The sequence below is a fragment of the Corvus brachyrhynchos genome, unplaced genomic scaffold, assembly GCF_000691975.1.
Source record: "Corvus brachyrhynchos isolate BGI_N302 unplaced genomic scaffold, ASM69197v1 scaffold351, whole genome shotgun sequence".
Classification (NCBI taxonomy): Eukaryota; Metazoa; Chordata; class Aves; order Passeriformes; family Corvidae; genus Corvus; species Corvus brachyrhynchos.
The window spans coordinates 1,055,171-1,063,765 of record NW_008236203.1 but is presented as its reverse complement, the minus strand read 5'-3'; the positions used below and the strand labels follow the sequence as shown (position 1 = coordinate 1,063,765).

The window sequence follows — 8,595 nt, the reverse complement described above, 5'->3', positions numbered from 1 at the left end:
TTTCCATCCCGGAAAGGCTCAGCTGTAAAATGGGATCAACAACCTGGTTTCCGCTTGCAGGGAAGGAGGGAAGGTCCGGAGTCATTCCCAAATGCTTTATTAATTCCATGGCTTTTGTTGGAAGCGAAGGGGGCTGGAATGAGGCGACTCTGCCTGGTTGGAGCCAGTTGCTATTGGAGTTTTCCCTGGAAACCCATTAACACCACGTGGGGAGGGAGGTGAAAATTACACTTAATCCTGAAATATTGTTGGGAAGGGGGAAATTGGGATGTTCCATTTGGGAGCTGCAGGAATAAACACAGGTTTTTTACCAAAAAAAGGGATTTTTGCACCCTATTTCCTGCCCTTCCTGAGAAATTTGCTCTTGATTTTAATTAACCCTCAAGCTTCATTAATGATCAGTTTGGCACCGGTCATAATGAATCCCAAATGTGCATTTTTCCATGGAATAAATGGTTTACCTGAGCACTTTTGCGAGTTCCATTTAGGAATTGTGGCTGTGTATGAATCAAATTGAAATCACAATTAAAAGCAGAATTCAAAACCCCTCTAATAAACATGGAAAAAAATCCCTTGGCTTTATGCTCAGTCCACAAATTCGTGGATAATGGAGAGCAGTTGCTCCATTTTCCTGAGGGCTTTTGGATAAAGGCCATCCAAGAGGCTTTTAAGGAAACTCCGGAGCCAAGCGGGGATTGTTGAACTTCCAGCGTGGATTAAAAGCTTGTTAAGGGAGAGAAAAGGAGGGATGGAATCAAGAGTTCCTTCCCAACATATAAATCATGGAATAATGGGATGTTCCCAAGAGGCTGTCTCGGGATGAAGGGCTTTATTGCCCAGGGAAGGGGGAAAGGGGGGAATGGCCAAGAGGAAAATGGAGGGAATGCAATAATGGGTGGTGGAGGTTGGTGGGAAAGGACCTTGGGATCAGCCCTGATGGAGAATCTTCCGCTGGGATTGACGGAACGACAGAGAGGACACAGGAATGTGCCCTGGGAATGCTGCTTGGATGTTTCATAAACCTTGGTGGGATTCAAGTCAACTTCAGAGACTCAGGAGAGAGCTGGGGGTGCTCACCTGGAGAAGGGAAGGACACAGGGAGAGCTCAGAGCCCCTGGCAGGGCCTAAAGGGGCTCCAGGCCCTGTGCCAGGGCCTGCCCACCCTCACAAGGATGGATTCCTTCCCAATATCCCATCCATTCCTGCCCTCTGGCACGGGGAAGCCATTCCCTGTGTCCATATTTTTATAAGAAGTTCTATCTTTGAACACAATCCGAGACAGAAACCACGGCATTCCAGGGAGCTGGACGTCACCCGAAGCTGAGGTTATGGGGAATTCTCCTGGAATGGGACTAACTCCAACCAGAGCAGGGATTTCTTGGTCTGGAATCTCCCCCAAGCACTGCCCAAGTCAGGACACGGAGCCGGACACGGAGCCGGACACGTGGATAAATCCTCTCCTGATCTTATTTCTTAAGGGAAGAGTTGGAATTTTCAGCCCATCGATCATTTCTAGATGGGCCAGAGCACGAAATCCCTGCTGTTTATTCCTGATTAGAGAGCTTTCCGGGTGTCCTTTAACACTTTTCGGATCTGATTTCAGGATACATCCAGTGCTGGGATCATATTCCTGAGGAAGGATCAGCAGGAGACACCTGGGAAGGGAAGAGGCAGGAGAGGGATGGAAAACTCCATAACCTCAAGGGGTCAAAGCCTCTGGATCAGCCTCTGCTTGTCCTCAGACTCTCTCTCCCTACGACTCATCCTGATGGGAGCAAGGACAAAACCAGGATGGTTTTTTATCCTTGGTTTGGTTTTTTTTTTTGTGGAAGAACTAATCAGGAAATTGCAGCACTCCAGGCTTTAAGGTTGGAGTTAAATCCCTTTAAACCAGTGGCACCGAGCTCCCGTTATTTAAATAATGCCTTGGGATTTTTGTTTGATTTGATTCTGGTCTTTGGAATAAAAAAAGAGAAAAGAAACCCCACAAACCGAATAAACCAACCAAAAAAACCTTCCATGGATCAGCATGGACGAGCTGCTCCGAGCACTCCCGAGATGCTCCAGCTCTTCCCAGCCCCCTCCAATGTTTTCATCCAAGATCCAATTAATTATCTGGGAGTACACGGAGCTGCTGATCTCATCTGGGATGTCCATGAGCACGGCAGGTCGCAGTGACCACTCCGAGCCCCAGATATTGGATACTGGGAAGGAATTCCTGGCTGGGAGGGTGGGGAGGCACTGGGATAGAATTCCCAGAGAAGCTCTGGCTGATCCCTGGATGCCTGGAAGTGTCCAAGGCCAGGCTGGACGGGGTTTGGAGCAGCCATGGCAGGGATGGAATGGGATGAGCTTTAAGGTCTCTCCCAACCCAAACCATTCCATGATCCCACGCTGCGCTGCTGCTGCGGGATTCCGTGGGGAACACGAGCGGGGCAGGCGGGATCAGCCCCAGCTGGAAGGGGCAGATCCCGGGCTGGGAAGGAGGGAATGCCCAGCCGGGAATGCCCAGCAGGAACCAGCCCCGCTGGGCTATCAGCAAACCTGGGAGCAAACCCGGGAGCACGGAGAGGATTCCTGGCTCCTGCCAAGCCTCGCTGACAGCGGCCGGGACAGTTTGTCCTTCATTTCCATGGCACTGCTGGCTGACCTCAGCTCCAGAGGGAGAGGAGGGGAGGGAGGGGAGCCGCTCACGGTGGAGATCCCCGGTGCCAAGACCTCATTCCTCATCCAAATACAAATAAATCCCACTGGAAGGAAGCAGCTGCTCTTTCGAGGCTCTGGAAAAGCGCGGTTTGCTGGGAGGGGGGATTAAAACCACTCCTAAATGTCAGGAATTGGGAGGAGCATTTGGCATCAGCACCTTCCCGCAGCCCCGCCGCGCCCGCTCCTGCTCAGCTTTCCAGCCTGCTGGAAGCGCTTTCCTGGCCCCTTTTGCTGCCTTCGGGAAGACCGGGAATCCTTCCAAACAAGGACCTGGGGATTTCAGTTCCCCTGGAGCCAAACTCCAGTTAAAAGGCTGCAGCGTGGGATTAGTGGGGTTTTTTGTGTTCCCCTGGGGCTTGCGTTGAATCCCCTCCAGGCACGCGAAGGACAATTACAATAATTTGGGAATAAAATGGGCAATTTTGGTTTGGAGCTGCTCCATTAAAGGGACTGGAGTCGGACGGGATGTTCCGGGGATGAGGAGCTGGGAGAGCGGCTGTGGATTTAAAAGGTGCGAGTGGCGCAGGAAAAATCAGGAGTCCCAAAGGCCAGGGATGCTCTGCCTGCTCCAAAATCCCTGCTGGCAGCTCTTGGAGCTCGGGAAGCCCGCGGCAGGTCCGTGCGCGCTGTGGGGTCTCGGGGAGCTGCTGGGATCCCCTTCCCCACACCGGGTGGTTTTTAGGGTGCCAGGTTTGCTGCTGCCACCCCCACATGCCACGGCGATCCCATGGGATCCAGGGAAACGCCCCTTTCCTGGGAAGCGCTCGGGGTCCGCGGCGGCGGAGGGGAGCAGGGAAAGCTTTGGGTGGCGGGAGGTTGCGAAACAATTTCCTGTTTTCTCTCTTTTCTCGGTAAATGCAGACTCTGCTCCTCAAATGTCGCTTTTACCCTGTCCCTGTCCCCTTTCACCCCATTCCTTCACCCTCGAACCCTCCCCTCCCCGCACATCCCGGCTCTGCATCCCTGCCGCTGGAAGAGGCCGCTCCCCTGGCTCCTTAATGGCATTTAATCCTTGGAGTTGATTAAAACGGTCCATTAACAGCAAATTAGGGAGTAATGGGAATGACTGTGCTCAGGGAGCATTTTCGGGAGAGAGGACGGCACCGAACGAGCTCTAATCCCTCCTGCTGCCGGAGAGGGGAAGGATTTGGGTTTATCCCGGGATTTTTTTTGGCTGGAAGTCTCAGCCCGGAGGAAGCGATCCCCAGGTGGGGGCAAACAGAGGAACTCGGGGGGGTTTGTTGATCCTGCGGGGTTTAAATCGGTCGGAGGGAGAGGGGAAAGTGTTGGATGGGGCTTGGGAAAACCTGGGATAGCGGAGGGGTCCCTGCCCGTGGAACTGGACGAGCTCCAAGGTCCTTCCCAATCCAAACCATCCCGTGAGTTTAGAACAACGTTCCAGGGTTCTCCCTGTGCTTGGGGTCCCAGAGGTGGGCAGGCCGTGTTTCACCAGACCAAGGATTGGGTTCAGCAGACCGAGGATTTCACCACATCCCAGAGGTGTGGGAAGTCCTGGAATATCCATTCCATGGCTCCCAGGAGAGCTCTGCTCTCCACAACATCCCAGACAGGACCTCAAAGAGCTCCTTTCCTCACGCTGTGGCCGGGGAAACTGAGGCAGGGTGAGCTGGGTGAGGCACAAGTCCCACTTTGGGGTTGTTTTGCTGTCCTTTTGGCTTCTCCAGGTCCCCAAAGCTTCCCTGGCTCCATGCTCTCCTCATCTGATCCCAATAAACACTCCCTGTCTGGCCGATCCCAAAGCACAAGGCTGGGCTAAGGAAAACTTGATTTTTTTCCTATATTTCCAGTTTCCTTTATTTATTCTTTTCGTCTTTGAGCCTTAAACATTTGGGCTTTGTTTGGGTTTTCAGGGTTGGGCCCTCCCTTGTCCCGGAAAGGGCCCCAAACCAAAGCCAAACAAACCTTGATCCCTGTGGGGGCCATTCCTGAAGGCTTGGGCTCGATGATCCCTGTGAGTCCTTTCCAGTTCGGAATATTCCATGGTTCTGAGTGTGTGGGAACTCAAAAGCTGAATTTTGAGGGAAAAATCTGATTTTTCAGATGGTTTTCCTCATGAAGTGGCCCCAAAACCTGCAGCCCCTCACGGCTGCTCCTGTGGGAAGGGGCTGCTCTTCCCTGGGGGAACATGCCAGGGATATCATGCCCAGGGAACAAGGTGCTCCTCCTCCTGCTTCCCACAGGGATCCTCGGAATGATGGGACAGGACCACGGCAAGGCCAGGCTCCACCTCCCTTCAAAATCCCAGATCGTGGAATCCCAGAATAAAATGGTTTGGATGGGAGGGGAGCTTAAATTCATTCCTGATGGGAGTTTTTTGGGGTGCGGGGGGTGAAGGAAAGGTTAATCCTTTAAGGACGCTGTTGGCAACATGGGCTCTGCATCCTGGTGGATTTCTCCTACTGGGATTTATCCTGGAGAAGGGAAAGGAGGGACAGCAAACATTTGGGATGCAGAGGCTGTGCCGTGACCCCAAAGCGATTTAGATGGAATCTGGTCTGGGTTATTTGCAGGAACATCTTTCCCTCGGATCCTATCCAGCTCCCCTGGAGCAGGGAGGGGGACAATTCCCAGCCATCCGTCACCTGGAATGAAGGAAAACCTTTTGGACTGCCAGAGCCTTTGAAGAAAACCATCTGGACATCGCCAGGTCCCCGAGCCCAGCCTGCTTAAGCTCAGCACAAACTGTCAGCGCAGGCGGAACGAGGTTTATTTGGCAAATTCTCCAGCACTCACCGGGATCCAACACACCCAACAGCTCCCAAAACTTCCCAGAGAACTGGACACTGCCCTGCCTTCCCTCTCCTGCTCCCCAAGCTCCAGGAAGGAGGCCCAGAGGTCTTTCTGTGGTCAGAGCACAGCAGCTGCAGCTGCTAAACTGAGCCTAAAGCCCTGTTTTGTTAAACCCGTCCTAGAAGAAGCATCCAGGCTGCGCTTTCTGCTCCAGGAATTGGAAAATCCCCCCTCTCTCTGGTGGTTTTCCTCAGAGCTGGATGCCCATGTTGTTAAGGGGAGTTTTTGGGGTTTCTTTTTATGATTGATTAGATTTTGGCCGGGTTGGAGGGAGCTGGGAGCAGCCTGGGATGGTGGGAGCTGTCCCTGTTTATGGCAGGGGGTGGGACTGGACTGGATGAGCTTTAGGGTCCATTCCCTGGTCACTTGAGAGAGGAAGAGTTTGGTTCCAGCTTGCAGCTGCTTCACCCCTTCCCCTGCTCCTCGATCACCAAATCCTTTCTATTTCAACATTCCAGCAAATCCCTTGGATTTTTGTGGTGGGCTGACCTGGTCTCCCATGGTAGGACAGGATCTGGGGACTGGGAATGGGATTTCTGTGTCCCCCTCTAACCTCTCTTGCCCCCACAGGACCCTCCTTGTCCTCTTCCTGGTGCCATGGGATTGAGCTGCTCCATCCAGGATGGGGAGAGCTCAGCTCTGGGACTCCTCTGCCACCAAAGGGTCCCCTTGGAGAGGGGCTGGGGACAGGCCGAGGACACAAAGTGTTTCCAGATGTTCTCCAGGGCTGGCAGGAGCCTCTGATGGAGACAGACGGGATTTGGCTTTTCCTCAAGCCCGGGTTTTGTGAGGAGCAACCGGCAATTTGTGGGCAGGGAACGCAGATCCAGCCCGAGCTCCTGCTCTGCCTCCTTCCCACCAGGGGTTTTATTTTGGGATGGAGGATTTTCCGGGAATCTCAAGATGAAAGACTGGGTTCTGTCCCCCCTCGGAGGGAAAACACCCTTGGGAAGCTGGGAGCTCTTTCTGGGAGCATTCCTTGGTGTGTGCTGGGCTCTGCGACGGGAGCAGGCGCCTTCCCGAGGGATCCACACGGGATCCTGGACACCCCCTCGGGATGTCATTACCTTAAAACCCATCCCAAACCCATCCCAAACCCCATCCCGGCCCCCGGCTCTCGTTCCCAGCAGGATGAGAAAAGCTGCTGAGTGCTCAGTGCAGGGCAGATTAAAATAATCCCAGGGATCCCTCCCGGCCCCGGTTTTCCAGGAAAACGTGGGTAATCCCCCCTGGCACATGCCAGCCACCCCTGCTCCAGGTGTGCTCTGCCCACGTGCCCGCCCTCGGAGCACCAGCGTTCCCAGGGATGAACTGGGGCATCCCAAACCTCTCCCAAGCCCTGGAAATGCAGGGGGTGGGGAGGATCTCTGGATGGAGCTCCTGCAAAAGAGCAGGATGCTCCCACCGGCAGCTCCAGCAGCACCTGGAGCTTGGCTCAACCCGCTGTGCTCTGGCAGCAGGATGAAGAGCAGGGTCCTGTCCCCTGGGTGGGAAGGAAAAATCACCTCCAGGTCTGAATCCAGCAGGGAAGGAGCTGGACAAGGCTGGGTTTTCCCAAGGGACCGCCTGGGGGTGGGAGATGCTCAGGGGGAGCACAAGCATGGGACAAGCAGAGCAGGTCTGGGTGCTTTGGACAAGCCCAAGGGACAGCCCAGCAGGAGCTCGAGGTCTGGGAGTCACAGAAATACGGGAATACTCCCAGGAAAACCAGTCAACAGCAGGGAATTGCCTTCTCCACTGTCTCCTTGGGGCCCTGAGAGCTCCCAGCTCACTCCAGCCATTCCCTGCCTGGTTTTTCCCAGCTTGCCAGGATCGTTGAGAGGAGGGGACCTCACTAAGATGCTTTTCCACGCCACCATTCCCCAGCAAGTTTCATCCATTTGATCCAAGGTCTTTGCTCGGGATCAAATGAGCCAGGTTCTGCTCCCAGCTGTGACAAGGACACTTTTCCTGTAAATAAATACATGCAAGGAAAAGAAAGGACCCCAACTCAGGTGCCTTTTTGTGGAGATGGATCTCAACAAAAGGATTTTTCCATGGAGTCTCAGTTTCCAGGAAAACCATCGGGCTCTGAAAGGATGCAGGAATAACCCCTGCTCGTGTTTCCTGTGGGGGATTGGGTGGAACAGCCCCGATCCCAGAACCTGCCACATCAAAACCCCCAGAATGGGAACTCTGCCATTCTGGTCTCTCCCTCAGGCAAAAATTCCTCCTCCCGGGAGATCAATTTTTCAGCCCAGTTCCAGTGGGGGAAAAACATAAAAACAGCCCCATTTCCCACAGGGCAGCAATTTCTTCTCCCAATCCTACTTATAAAAATCTCGAGTCCAAAATAATAAAGCAAAGATGGGCTGCAGGTCCCCTCCCCCTTTATTTAAAGGTTTTCTTTGTGTGCACACAGAGCTCAAGTTCCTTTTTCTCGTCTTTTTTTAAGCCGGTTGCCATTTCCTCTTCCAGAGGCTGTTGGAATGAGGAACAGGACCACGAAAAAATGTCAAAATACCGTTTTTGCCTTCCCCTTCTTCAGGAGAGAGGGAGAACCCGGTCTGAAACTTCTGCTGGCCCCAAAGCCCTCCCTCCTCCCCAGGAAGCAGCTGCAAACCTTCCTCCCACACGAATCCCAGCAGGAACGGCCCCTCGGGCGGTGTCCAGCTGGGGAGAAGACCCTGCAGCTCCAGGAGCTTCCCAGGGGCTGGGGTGGGTGGTGGGAGCAGGGATGGGCAGTGGAAGAGCAGGGATGGAGGGTGGGAGCAGGGAAGGAGGGTGGGAGCAGGGAAGGAGGGTGGGAGCAGGGATGGAGGGTGTGGGAGCAGGGATGGAGGGTGGGAGCAGGGATGGGTGGTGGGTGCCATGGATGGGTGGAGGAGGAGGGATGGGTGGTGGGAGCTGGGATGGGTGGCAGAGCACCAGGGGACAGGCACAGGCAGCAGATGGGGACATCAGGGTCACCTCCCACCGCTCCTGCAAGCACTGGCACCAGTCCTGCAGGCTGAGGCCGTGTGCCACAGCTGGGGCTGGGCATCACCCAGGGCTGGGCTTGGGGCTGGGCTGCCCTGGCAGCCTGCCCAGCAGGGACAG

The 8,595-nt window shown here is 54.4% G+C and overlaps 1 protein-coding gene across 1 annotated transcript in view; it reads right to left on the bottom strand.

Annotated features, from left to right (window-relative positions):
• The window catches only part of LOC108448492 (BTB/POZ domain-containing protein KCTD8-like), a 19,780-nt gene that overhangs the window by 9,735 nt on the left and 1,450 nt on the right, over positions 1 to 8,595 (bottom strand). The window lies entirely within an intron of this gene.